This window comes from Homalodisca vitripennis, chromosome 4, assembly GCF_021130785.1.
Source record: "Homalodisca vitripennis isolate AUS2020 chromosome 4, UT_GWSS_2.1, whole genome shotgun sequence".
Classification (NCBI taxonomy): Eukaryota; Metazoa; Arthropoda; class Insecta; order Hemiptera; family Cicadellidae; genus Homalodisca; species Homalodisca vitripennis.
Window position 1 is genome coordinate 204,539,124 of NC_060210.1, and position 15,320 is coordinate 204,554,443.

General features: G+C 32.1%; 1 protein-coding gene across 1 annotated transcript in view; it reads left to right on the forward strand.

Moving 5' to 3' along the window:
• Positions 1-9,302: 9,302 nt before the first annotated feature.
• Positions 9,303-15,320, forward strand: part of LOC124360933 (amyloid beta A4 precursor protein-binding family B member 1-interacting protein-like) — a 152,155-nt gene continuing 146,137 nt past the window's right edge. Inside the window, exon 1 of the mRNA XM_046814941.1 lies at positions 9,303-9,605. The gene's annotated coding sequence lies outside the window, so the exon portion shown is untranslated. The remainder of the gene's footprint in view (positions 9,606-15,320) is intronic.

A 15,320-nucleotide genomic window follows, 5' to 3' on the forward strand; every position in this document is an offset into this window, starting at 1 on the left:
TCAAATAATATTCTTGAATTATGATATTATTTGTCCAAAGTTTCATATATTGACACCGACATATAAAAGTGTTACATATATTATAATAAATAATAGTTGTGAGTAGATAGTAATTTGGTGATGCTAAGAGCTGTATGGACAAATTGAAAATCAAGTTAAAAACAATGTAAATAGTGAATAGAAAAACTTATATGTACAGAGATTCACTATTTAGTAAATATCTTTTTATTTAAGAAAAATTATTTACTAAATTCATTTTATTCTCTTTCATTCCTTCTAAAACTTCTAAAATATACTCTTTCGCTGCTCGATTTCTTCCGTAATAATCTTTATAATCATACACGTAATATCCCAAAATGGCTGTATAATAAAGTGAAATCACTTCTATTTATCTCAGTTGTTGAAATATAAACATTACAACTCAATGATTCATTTGAAGAACATACAACTTTACAACAATGAACTGAATTATTTATTGAAGTGGGCTGAATAGAATCAAATTTCAGATCACCCAAATATGTATAATATAGAAAAATTAGGGGAATTTCAAAGTTTTATTTTCTATATTATTCATCGGATAATTTTAAAACTTTACAGAATTGTTAAAGACATTGATAAAACTATTGATTTTAAACTATACAAAACTTTTTTGAAAAATAGGAATGATATAAGCAGTTTCCAATACAATCCTAACAATAGATATGAGAAGAAAACCATTTATAAAACATTTACATAAATTCTAATAATAACTGTGAAAACACTCAAATGTTTATGCATAAAGTTTGCTTTCAATATTCTTTAGCTGTTTTATGAAAAATCTTTAATGAAAAATTCTATAATATTAACCATATTATATTCTTTTTCTTTAATTTTTTTTGTTCCAACAAATTATTAAATGCAAGTTATCTATTTTGTTCATTTCTTTTATCTTTTTTTCGTCCAATATATTCAAAACTCTATTTGGCAAATGTACTCTGAAATCTTCCAATTCTTCAATTATTGTTAATCCAAATTTATCTTTAATTCTTTCCAAATTCAAAATTTGATATTTCTCATTTATCTTTAATTCATTTATCTTCTTGTATTTTTTAAACTTGAATTCACTAACCTCGTTTAACTCTTTCAAGAACTCCATTATTTATTATAAAGAAAATTTAATTAAAAAATTATCTTATTTGATTTCAATTAGTTTTTCATAACTCGAGTTAGAGAGTGTATTATATTTAATAGAAAGCATGTTTTATAATCAATAATGCGAGTTAGCGCATTATAAATTATAAAACATAGTGCGTGTAACTAAAGATAAACAACAACTTATTTTGAGACCCAATTCTTTTCAACTTAATATACATTAATCCCTTTCTCTAAATGTACTATATACACTTCATCCATTTAATATATTTTTATTTTAAATGGAAAGAGGAATTATGGAATTACATCTGCCGAGATATAAATTATTCAGCGCAAATGTTTATGTTTATATTTCAACAACTGAGATAAATAGAAGTGATTTCACTTTATTATACAGCCATTTTGGGATATTACGTGTATGATTATAAAGATTATTACGGAAGAAATCGAGCAGCGAAAGAGTATATTTTAGAAGTTTTAGAAGGAATGAAAGAGAATAAAATGAATTTAGTAAATAATTTTTCTTAAATAAAAAGATATTTACTAAATAGTGAATCTCTGTACATATAAGTTTTTCCTTAATGAATGCAGCGGAAAGGTGTCATGCTCGTTTTGTAAAAAAGAAATTCTATAAAAACTATGATAGACATTACAACTCAATGATTCATTTGAAGAACATACAACTTTACAACAATGAACTGAATTATTTATTGAAGTGGGCTGAATAGAATCAAATTTCAGATCACCCAAATATGTATAATATAGAAAAATTAGGGGAATTTCAAAGTTTTATTTTCTATATTATTCATCGGATAATTTTAAAACTTTACAGAATTGTTAAAGACATTGATAAAACTATTGATTTTAAACTATACAAAACTTTTTTGAAAAATAGGAATGATATTAGGAAAAAAATTATTCCAAGGCCACTGGACTGAGGAGTGGAAGGACAATTGCACAAAACAAGGATCGGAGTGCTAAGGATTTCTTCTGGTTTGGACCGGAAGAGATGATTAAAAAAAACTTTAATATTTACTTGTCATAAGTACATAATGTCATCTAAAATGTTCAAAGATTTCATCAATAGTTCATGATATATAAGAGTTTTAAGGTAAGGGATGATTGGGGTAGATTTTGACAATTTTGTTATTTTCATGGAATTTTAAGAAGAACTCGCTTGTTTTTGATGTCTTAGATTTTTTTTATATTTTTATGAATATTTAGAAATAGGGGATGATTTCACCCTTATGGATTTTAATCATTTGGCTCTAAATGAGTTTAAAATGTTCTTGTGGTAACACGAGAATACAAGTACTAGAACGTATGCACATTAAAAAAACCGTGATTTTAGCCTCAAAACTTACTGAATTATCTATAATTATTGCGAATGTTTAGCTTGTAACATGTTATTTTTGTTGACATACAAAATTAAATTTAAATTTAAAATATTCATTAGTAAAACCCTAACCCTAATGTCGTAGAACAGACATTTTTTTTAACAATTACGAATAACGACTTGAGTTTTATAATTATCATAAAAAGGAGCGAAATAATTATTTTACTGACGATGAGTCAGACGCTATCTGGCAGGTCCGTGCCCGCACGGATATCGCCGCTTCCCCTCCGATCACGGCGAGAGGAGAAGGCTTCCCCCACCCCCGCGATCGCGCGAACCTATATAATGACAGCCGATTGAAGACACGGAGAGACAGTCAGTGACCGCGACGGCGCGACACCGCCGACGACCGCTGCTCACCACGACTACTTCGACCCCTTCCCCCGACCCCGCTCGCTGAACGACTGTACATCGCGACTCGACGCCCGCCGCCGATATCCAGCACCAGGTAAGGAACAACGACCCTGTTCCTTACTAAAGTGTTTTATCTCCGCCATCAACAATTCTTCCAAATTTTTTTTATGTGAAACAGAATTTAATATTTTATTTGTCATTTATGAAAATTAATCGATCTGAAATATATTAGTAATGTTTGATGGTTATAGATTTATTTTGATAAGATAATTGTTTGATTTTAAATATACTCTTAATAATTTATTTGATATTTAAGGGTATCATTAAATTTAAATAGAATATATTTGACTTTCTCAATTTACTGAAACTTTAATTACTTTTTCAACTTGAATTACTAAAGTTATTCTTTTCTTCAGTTTAACTTATATTTAGAATTTCAATTACTCAGATTATTTTTTTTGTCATTTCGACTAAATTTTAATTACTGTGTTAAAATTTTCCTTTCTAAATTTTTCAGATCTCGCATTTCTTTTCCTGGCGATCGATCTGACACCTCATCCCGAGTTTCCTTTACGAACTTTCCTACCGATTATCTCCTACCCGGAAAAAATACAACAGTCGGGACTCGCCTTAACCACTGCTTTCTTTCCAGCGATTGTACTGGCACCCTATACCCTCGACTTCCTTTTACAAATACTTTCTTCCCACCGACCCCTTCCTTATAAACTAAATCTTATGTTCAATCGTTGTAAATTTTTATATTAGGTATAAAGTTCTCTCGACCATCATTCTGTTGTCTGGCTATTATCACATTTCTTGGCGAATCTCTAATCTACTCGGAAATATTTTTCTTTCTTATTGAAATTCAATCTAACTTTCATTTTATTAATTATTTATATTTTTGTAAGTGATTATCTTTATTTTTCTCCTTTATCTATTTCGGGACTCGCAACCCTTTCTTTTTATTTTTGCGAACGTCCTGACACCCTCACCCCGATAACCTCCTTCAAAATATTTATTTAACGATATTTTAGTTTATTTTTCTGGTGAACTGTGCAGATAGGGTGAGTGTTCAATTTTTCTTTGATATTCCTAGAGCCTTGATATTTATAGTAATTTAGTTTAGTAGCCTTATTGCATGGTGTGTTATAAGTGATTATTTTGTTTTTATTTTCCAAAATTATATGCCTGAGAAAGTAAACTTGATATTTTATTTTGGAGCTATACACTTGCCTACAGAATGAATACAGCTTAGTCTATTTTTATATTATAAATTCATCTAGCTTTTGCATCCCGTAGAAATATTTTTTGTTAATGGTTAGTGCTTGCTTTATGTATATAGTAGTTGCACTGTGATATTGGTGCATGGCTAATCTTTAATTTATAAGATTGTATATTTGCTATTTGGTGTTATTTGAATATTGCTTTTGTTTGCCATTGATATTTATATTTTGCTTTGATTTTGTATTTTGCTTCTACTAACCATCATTATTTAACCAATTAATTATTCCAACCCCGGGCTCTTACAATAATTACTGTATACGACTCCCCGACCAAGTTACCAGTAGAGACTACTCAGCCTACTAGCAATTACTCACTGACCGACGTATTAATAAACAATACAGTATACTGGTGTAATTTTGAAAATACTAGGATTACAGTTTGTTTTCGAAAATCGAACTCGCTTAAACAATAACTTTCCTAAAACAAGAAATTTTTATTTTTCTGAGCAAGATTATTTTTATTTTTTTACTTCTTCAAAATTTTATTGGAGTTGACGTGATGAAGTAAGCCCAACATTATTTTGGAAGTATCAATTCCTTCCGCAGGGCCCTCTGATTCGACTCCTAACAATTTATTTATTTATTATTATTTCAATGGCATCCGCCAATATACAATAATTTCACAAAAGAGCATTCAACAGTTTTTATGCAAAATGAAAAACAAAAAACAACAATGCAAGATGGCTACGGACAAAGGCATTAAAGCTAGACAGGTCAACAAAACTGGATCACAACGATCATTATAACTAAATTAAATAAGAGATGAACCAATATAAGTACATGCAGCTATATCTAGCAATGATAGCTTTACAAAACCAGAATGTGCAATAGGTCTGACAAATATAACATAGTATAAATATCAATAAATACTCAACAATAACAATGACAACTTAACAATACTTAACAATAAACGAATAACAAGTATTGCATGACACATTTAACTATTACTCTGCTAGAACATTTTCATGCAACTTAAATATAACATCAACAAAATAAATAACAACTAATTAAATTACAGAAAGTATTGATTATGCAGTGGAATAATAAATAAGTATTAAGATTTGTGAAATAATATTACAATAGTGAAAAATCACAAACATCATCTCCAACTGATATTAAGGGGAAAAAACTCTATCAATCAATCCTGTTGCAGTCTCTGCATATAAGGTGTGCGATGCTGTCATAAAACATATCACCATCGGAAGGAATGCTGTTTCCACGCCTATGAAGTCGAGCAATAGGACCGTGGTAGCTGTAATTGTTTGAGTGGTGGCAGGTTGAAAACATATTCCTGGATCTGGTTCCAGCAGGCACCAAGAGGGATATCCTACTCAGAAGCTCTGGTGAATCGATCGCCCCGTTGATAAGCTTGTGCAGGAAAACAATATCAAACATTCTCCTTCTGCACTCCAGCGTAGGCAGAAGAAATTCCTGCTCAAGTGCGGGGACAGAGACCTCCCGATAGGCTGCACCTCTCCGGACTCCTTGAAGTCTGCAAAATTTGTTTTGAATACTCTGTAGTTTGTGAATATGAGATGCGTAATGAGGGGACCAAACAAGAGTACAATATTCCAGATTAGGCCGAACTAAAGCCTTATACAAGAGCAGTAGTGTCTCGTCACCGAACGTCCCTCTAGACATTCGAAATATGAATCCTAGCATTTTGTTTGCCCTCAAGGATACCGCATCAATGTGTGCATCGGGTGACAAATTTGTAGTCAAACTTACTCCAAGGTCGTTTACCGAGGTCACTCGCTTGATGTCGCCGGATACAGTGTAATTGAAAGCAACAGGATTCTTCAGACGACAGAAGGTGATTGTAAGACATTTGGTTGAGTTAATGACCATACAACAATAAATAATAGTTGTATGAAATTCTCGAACCCTGGAAATTTCTAACCCAGCTCGACTGGCTATCTGGCAAGTTGCGAATATTTTCGCTTGCCCCGAAAATAACATCGTAAGCTTAAAAGTTGATAATGTTTCCGGCTGATAATAAGAAACTCCCAGAATGATAAGCTAGAATTTGCCCGTGTGTAGCATATTTTTAAGAAATTTACTAAAAATGTTTCATAAATTAAAAGTTATAAGTGTTATATATAATTTTTTTTGTTATTAACTATATAATAATTTACAGTAATAAAAGTGTTCACTTAATTTAGCATATTTTTTTTATTTACTCATAACACTGAAAATGTTAATTAAAAGAAATATTTTTTCAAAGTTTCAAGCTTTGTAGCTTTGTTACTTCTAAAGATATCAAGACACTCCAAATGTAAGAATTATACACCATATTATAATGAACAAACGTCTTTATGACATATATACACATATTTACAACACAAAACATGTTTTCTTTCAAAAACTGAAAAAATGTACAACTGCTTTTTTTAGTCATCTTCACTAGAGTAGGTCCTCTTCCTCCTCCCTGAATGTGTAGGCCTAGTGAAGTGCTCCAACTTATGGTAACACGTAGGGCGAATACCACAGTTACAACTGGGACACCAGAATACACTTTTCTTCCTTTTTACACCGGGATCATCAGCGCAAACAACACAAATTCTTTCATTTTTACCAGGTAAATGCGCAAGTAAATGGCTTCCATCCCTTATTTCATTTGGATTGAGTGTTGCATCTTCCTGGATAGCTAAATTGGATATTATGCTGTCTACAAAGTCTTCTCTAGACATAGGAGAATCAGTATTTTTGTGGTATAATATATATGAATCAAATACCGAAATGCCGAACAATGCGCCACGCCCGCGATGAGTCACCAGCTGCGTTGCCGGTCAGCCGCGTGCCGATCGGCCTTTGGTTTGAAAACAGCTGACAACGAGTAATAATACGGACGTAAACTATATCAAATGAATTGTTAAATATGAGCATAGAAATCAACTGGTGTAAATTACTTTTGTATAACCTTTGTGGTTTTCGCGCAATAACAACGGAAAGTTGACCGACGGCTGTGCCGTCTTTATCAGTTCACAAGCGGTATAAATAGACGGCTGTGCCGTCGGTCATCAGTCGGAGGGTTAAATAAAAAGATATTTGACTAAATAGACAAACTTTTCAAATTCTTAGTTAAGACATTTTTCCTTTATAAATGGAGCTACTAAAAGAATTAAATGAGGTTAGTGATTTAAAGTTCAAAGAATATAAAAAAATTAATGGAATTGGAAGAAAATAAGAAATATAGAATTTTGAATTTGGAGAAAATTAAAGATAAATTCGGGTTTACAATCATTGCAGAATTACAATTATACGGAGGGAATATTTTGTAAAAAGGAATGTCCTCCAAGAGCTCAATGCCTCGCGGGCTGAAATTGTTATTAGATTGGAGGAGCAGGTGCTATTAGTGAACAGAGCCAGCCAACCACAAGATCTACGAGGCCGCCGCACTGCACCGGCCGCACGGTCATTGGAGAAGCTACCAGCCTCATCTCCTCACCTACCACATCCCTCTGCGATGGCTACCTGGGGACCCATACTGGACATCGGGCAATCCTACCACATCACCCCTCGGACCACACATCACGGCCTCCACGTAGTGATAAGTACCAAGATTGTTATTTAAAAGTGTGAATGTGGAGGGAAATTATTGTACTTAGTCCGGGATGAGTGTTCTAACGGTTTAGGTTCCTACCGTGATTTCAGCTTCGGGTTAGGGAAAATATATGTACCGTAGTTGTAATTATTTATGCTGAATCGCGGTAGGAAGTAGGCTCTTTTTGTTAACTGGACGCGGTGCGTGGACATTGTTTGTTTAGTTAGACCGGTACATCAGCTGATCGAGATGACTACGGCGATACGTTCCGACCCGGCTCGCTGGAGAGAGAGGGGGATCGGTGCAGTCTTGAAGCCAGAACGAGAAGGAGCAGACGTCGAGTAGAGCATCGGTGGTCCTTCCTCTAATCCTATAGTTTTGGGATCTAGAGTAATTCTTTATATCGCCTGTAAATTTAATTCAAGTATTTAATTTTTCTTCAGTGCGTATTAAATCCCTATCAGCCTCCGTAATCTTCAAAGTAGTAAGTCCCGTACCAGCGTTTAGTTAATATCTTTTATTTTATACTGTTGTAATTAAAATTTCTAAAGTTTCCCATCTTTCAGAGTCTGAGAATTAATTCAAATTTTGAAGTATTGTGAATTAAATTTTGGTCGTAAAGTTAGTATCAAGTTTTGTGTTATATTGATTTTTTGAATATTTTGAGAAGAGAACTTTTTATTTTGTTTTGTTAATTTAAACCATTTTTTTGAGAAGTATACATTTTTAGTTTCATTTTAATTTTAATTCTTTTTGATCAGACTCTTAATTAGATTTGTTCGATTGTGTGAAATTTTGAAGAAAATCGAATCTAAAGTTTGTAAACTTTGTCAAATTTTGAGTGAACTTTAATCTCGGAATAAATCAAGTATTTCCGAAAAGTTGTTTTGATTTACGAAGTATTAGCTCCACATAAATTTAATATATGTGCTATAATAACGGTACAAAAGTAGAAGCAAACAGCTATAAATTCGGTTATTTTCATTCGTGATTTCCCATTTGATTTCTCAGATTCATTTATGATACATTGAACAGTATTTTACATTGATTTTCTGTCGCACACAAAAGTGGTCTAGAATCGGCATGTTATTATGTGTGTGTGTGTATATATATATATATATATATATATATATATATATATATATATATATATATATACATATATATACACACACATAATAACATGCCGATTATATATATATATAATATTACATATTAAGATAACTTATATAATATTTAAGTGCTGACACATTCAATTTGACAATATTTTCAGTCAAAGATGAAGAAATTAAGTCTATATCAGACGTTTTTATACATATTTATGTGTGTTTGAGGATATGTAGATAAAAGTAACATACATATATTCATTTTGACTTGGTTTTACACAAGTCTGTTTATTTAAATTAAATTGTTGAAAATGCTTATTCCTTCTGATTTTGATTTGTTTTAATCTTAGACTGTAGCTAATAGGTATAATTTTTATTTATGACTGTGGCCTGAGCGCAGCTTTCCAATTTACATCATCTGTGTCAAACTAAATACTCAAAACGTCAAAAAATAAACACTTTTTTTAACGTGTGTGTGTGTGTGTGTGTGTGTGTGTGTGTGTGTGTGTGTGATGTGGGTTGTAGTGAGTGAGTGGTGGTTTTAGTGTGAATTAAAGTTACAGACTTTAGAAGGATTACTGTGCAGTCAAAATATAGTAGTTTTGAAAATGTTCAGAATTTAATTTTTCTAAAATTCACTCTAAACAGTTTTCTTCACTTGAACTCATGATATACGTCTTGTAATATAAAATCATGCCTGTTGATGACTGCATGTTAAGTTAGAATATAATGAGGAACTGTATCGTATTATTAAAAAATCTGCTAAGTTTCAATTACATCATTGGGTTGCTGTAAGTATTTTTTGTTTTATAGAATTAAAATATTTTTATTTGAATAGGTTATAAGGCATTCAAGAATGTTTGGATCATATTTTGGTAAGTGTTTGCTTTATTTTACTACTCCACTACTCTATCAATTCTAATTCATAGATAAAAAAAATTGTAATAACGTAATGACTGTCCACTTTTGGAATGCTCTCCCATATGATATTTGAAGTACTGAGAGGGCCCTGCATGTTTCTGGGCGAGGATATGAGACTAGCTACTGGGGGACCTGTGGTGGTGACATTGGTTGTTCTTGTGACATGTATTAGGCTAGATCAGACTGATTTGGAGCATTTGAATTTGTTTTTGCAGACTTCTTTTCTCTTTAGCATTGTTAAGTTGGCTGCAGTATAATAAGGGTCCATCACCTTAACCCTTTATAGGTTGCCTAAAATATGTTTAATTCCCTTAACGCTCACTGGTCGAAATATCAACCACTTGGAAAACTTCCTTGTGCACACCCAAAAATGCATTCAGTTTCGTTTACGCACGGTGGTTGATATTTCAACCACTTTCAATTAAAGTAAGTTTGGCTCATACGGATGGGCGAATATAGTCCTTGTCAGCACTAGCCATTCTTGGAATTCCACCTGATATGTTGGGATATGAAATAGACGTGAACGGAACTTGTACTGCACTCTATCGAGATAAACAAAAAAAGTGGCTCATTCTGCGACCAGCGTGCGTCTAGGAATAGTGACATCAGAGAAAATCCTGTTTGTCATTACGTTTTTAACTGCAGCTGAGTAAAGGTGAGATTTTAATACATTTAAATTATTTAGCATTGGTTGTGATATTTGAGACTGTACATTATGCTTTGTTTTTAAATTATATTAGCCATATAGGCTCTTAAAACAAATTAAATATCACAATAAAAGAATTTTGTCCTAAATTATGGTAATTTTATAATAATTATAAAAAGTTTATCTTTATAGATTTTGAATTGGTGTTATACACTTTTAATGTGGATATTCTCCTCTAGGAGACAAAATTATCAGATAAGACGAATATCTTTGGGCATGCAAGTTATAAACAAAAAATAATGACTGCTTGAAAGTTTACATGACATTTTAGAGATAATTTTGTAGTATAAACAAATCATGTTATGGAATAGCCCAGAAATCAAGAAAATAGTGGTTAAAAATCTTTGATTTTTTTTTAGAATCTGTCATAGTCAACTCATTTATTTAGTATAAGTATATTTCAACTGAAAATAGAAAAAAAAGCCAATGACACAACTACTTTTTTGTGAAAAGCTGGCAGCAGAACTCATTGGGAATTTCCGTAGTAGAACACCAAAAGCTAATACCTCAGTAACTGCAAACAAAGTAACTGGTAGAAAGGTAATGAATTTAGACCTTAATAATGTTGGAGAAAATTTTCCAATTCCCACTTCTTCTCGTAGATGTGCAAGATGTAATACGAAGGAAAAATGTAAGCGCACAAGTATTGCCTGTGAGAAATGTGATGCAGCCCTGTGTCTAGCCTGCTTCGCCCCATTCCACAAGCCCTGAGCTATAATTTATATGCATTACTTCTTTTTTAATTAAGATATTTAAGTTTTTAATTAGGTTAGATTAAATGTGTTTTTCATTTCCAAATGACTACGTATTGATTAGGCCTATAAATATTTTTTTTCTTCTGAATATTGCTAAATCAAAATATGTTTTGATTTAATATGTACAATATAATTATTTGGAGTTGTAGATTAAATTTTTTCTATAATAGTTTATATTATTATTAACTTGTAATTTTATCTTAGCAAAAATTGTTTAAATGTAACATTGTTTACATGTAAAATTTATAATTTTTACCATTGAATTAAATACTTTTCGTTATAATAGTTAGTTTGAATTAAGCTGTTATATATATAAAACAGGGCGGTGGTTATTACTTTTTTTGCTTTAAATAATTAAGGTTTTATGATAATCTTGGTTTATATTGGTTTGGATTACTGTTTTGCTTTAATAATTGATGTTTTTTTTATAAAAATTATGTTTAAAATGAAACTAAGTTTCTGTTTAATGCGATTAACTTTTTGGGTTTAAATAAATAATGTTTATTTATTATTATTTGTACGTTTTTAACCCTATCTATAAGTGGTTGAAATTTTAACCAGTGAGCATGAGGTATTATGCATAGTATACCTGAAAGGTCACTGGTCGAAATATCAACCATAGCCTAAAATATATCAAATAAAAGAAAGGATTTTTTAAATTATTTTTCCAAGTCTAGATACAACCCCAGTATTAAGTTAAATCAATAAAACATGTTAAATTTGCAAATTTTAGGGGTGTGCACAGAAAGAATTTCGGTGTGGTTGAAATTTCAACCACCGTGCGTCTAGGGATTACAAGTAAAAATAAAGCGTGCACAGAGCAAATAATGAAATATCGTGGTTGAAATATCGACCAGTGAGCGTTAAAGGGTTAATCGAATCAGGGATCCAAATTGTCAGTTAGAAATATGCTATTGAATTAAAAATTCAAACATTGAAGTAAAATCATTATTTGTATGGTATTTGAGTAATGCCGGTAAGTACAATGGCGATGAACAAGCATTATTTGTGCCTCAAACTGTCAGATGCATTTATTCTTCAAAATAATTTAAAGTAACTAAATGTTAAACTGCTTTATTTTTTTACATTTAATAAGTACACATAGACCTGGATAGCTTTTTATTCATAGGCTAATTAAATTCTTACTTCATTGTTTATAAATACATAGGCCTAGCTGAACTATACTATAATTTTAAATACATGTTTAACGTAGTTCGGTTCAACATTTTGTTTGTTATTGTTTGGTAGTTTGTTTAATCAGAAATATCAATGTGTAATTGTTTACTTTAGCCACTTTACAATATTCGTTCTGGATTCTTCTTTATTTGAAAGAAAACTGAAATAGCTAAAGTGAGTTCAAGATCTAAGAAAAAGATTTCGAGTGGAATATTTAGCCCAACTAAAAAACTGCATGCTGGAAGAACCTAAAGAAGTCCAAAGGTAATTCAAGGTTATTAAAGAACTCTGGTAGGCTGTAGAAGGGCTGATCTGTCAGCTATTTACCCAGTTCTGTCTTCAAGCATTGTCCTTATAGTCTTCTAATGTTTTCCGGAAGGTGATTGTAAAGCTTGCAGCCAATTTAGATTGGTTATTTTTCATACAGTGTAAGTCTCTGTTTGAGGATTCACAAAGGGTCACAAAAGAGATAGCATGTCTGATATTGTAGTTATGAATGTTGTTGTTGCGTGGAGGTTCTTGTTGGTAAGCATAGTACATAATTACCCCTTGTATATACAGACTGATCACTTTCTTGATCTTGAAATGTATAATAGAGTCGCAGCAGGTTCCCAATGGTTGTAGATCCACTAGAATCCGTATGGCTAGTTTCTGCAGGATCAATACTCGCGCTCTATTTTGAAGAGAAGTTACAGCCCTTTATCATATTTAAACTGACGATGTTATCTGTGTGTTTGCAATTTACTTTAGCCAAGCAGCTATAACGATCACAAACCACTTTTATCAATTTCGTAAAATAGTATGTTTTTATTCCCGGAAAGAATTTTTTGGTGATCATGATCCATAATTGCACAATAACTAATTGGTTAAAATTTTAGGTTGTATCTCGAATAGTCCAACAATCTAGCAGACCGAATGAATCAGTGTTTCTGGGTGGGTAAGGATAACAAGCCAAGGAGGAGTAGAAAGGATCTGGAGGGGATAAACAACACCAACAAAGTTGAAGAAAATTTAGAGGTCTGAGCATTTTTGCAATAGTTTCCTCTGTGACAGCCATGCTGCTCTAAAGACACTTGACGCCTGTTCATTTAACTCAAAAGCAATTTGGGAATGCAAGAATGCTCTGGTAGAACTGGCGAAGAAAAACAGAATAACACTCTGTTGGGTGCCTGGCCATGAGGACATTCATGGAAACGAAAAAGCAGATATCCTTGCCAAAATAGGTATAGAATCCCTTATGGTAGGGCTTGAATCAAGCTGTGGAGATGCCTTCTGCTACAGCAAAGCTCTCATAAAAGATTTGGAAAAGAGGATTAGATCCAATAACTGGATTAGGGCTTCAGGATAGGGACAATCAAAAGTGTTTATCTCTCCTTATGCTTAAGTGTGGGCATCTCTCCTAGAACAAAGTAAGGAGGATATAAGATTGATAGTAGGGATGCTGGCAGGACGTGGCTCCCTTAGAAAACATCTGATGAAGGTGGGTCTTAGTCAGACTGATGAATGCAGACTCTGCAGAGAAGCAGAAGAATCAGCGGAACACATAAGGTTACACTGTCCTGCCATATCTAAAGTAGGAAGATATTCCTAGGGGAATATCTTCTCAGCCCAAAGGACATAGAACAGGAGCCCTCAAATTTGATTGGCATCTGTAAAAGTCTCCGACTTTGAGGGCACAAACGTAAGTATGGGTGACGCTAAGGTCCTCTTAGGACTACATGCAGGGACTACCGTCTCTTTCTCCTGGAAGAAAAAAATATCCTATACATTTATTTTCATATATTAAGTTGAAATTTTGACAAATAGTATGAAGTGGCTAAGTAAATAATTACAATTAATTATTGTAATGGAAAATAATTGTAAATTATTTGAGAAATATCTATAATAGATAATATATATCTACATATATGTAATATGTATCTACATAGATATTCATGTACTATGGTACATGCTAGTGCTCAATTGCAGATTCTGAAGTAAAAAATACATTAATATTCATATACTGTGCAGACGCTAGAGCAGTATTAGTAAGTAGTATTATGGTAGTAATTTTAATGCTGCAGCAGTTGCTATAGTACTGTGGTAATAAGTTCTGGATCCCTATGTAAATAAATACATAGATATTCATATACAGTGGAACTTGCTATAGTTGTGGTAGTACGTTCCAGACTCCCTAAGTAAATAAGGACATGGATTTTCATATATCATGGAAGTTGCTGGGTTATTACAAGTCAAATCAACCAATGAAAAAAGTAATTTTGGACCTTGACCTCTCAGATTTTGTTGAATTTTTGTATGGAAGTTGTATCTACCAAGACTAATTAAAATGCCAAATATTACGTTCTTCGGCCTTTTGGTTTTTGAGTGAAAATCTTTTAAAAATCCACAAAAAGGCACTTTTGGTCATGTTTTAATATTTTCTAAATACTGTAGCTTAATGACTATTGCAGCTGATGTGCTCAAACTTTTTGCATTCTTTATTATTTCAAATGAATGAACCTTTCTCCTTCTGAACCTTTGTTATTATAAAATTACTAAGATGTGTTACCTGAGAAAAACAATTACTTTTTTCTTATTAAATGGAGCTCTTGAAAGAGTTGAATGCTATTAATTGCTATTGCAATTAAAGAATACAAGAAATTAGCTACACTAGAAAATAAAGATGTATACAATTAATTGTGAATTTGGAGAAAATAAAAGACAATTTCAGGTTTACAATATTATTGTACACTTACCAAACAGATTTTTTAATGTTTTGGATTTAAAAAAAAAGATTAAAGAAATAAATAAAAGAGATATACACCTAGTTATACCTCTATATATATATATAATTTCAATAAACATTGAATCGCAAAAAGTACTTGCTCCGCCGGGAGTCGAACCCGGATCTCTCACTTGCCGGGTTTATATATATATGTAGAGTGTATTATATTTTACTCCTCAGTCAC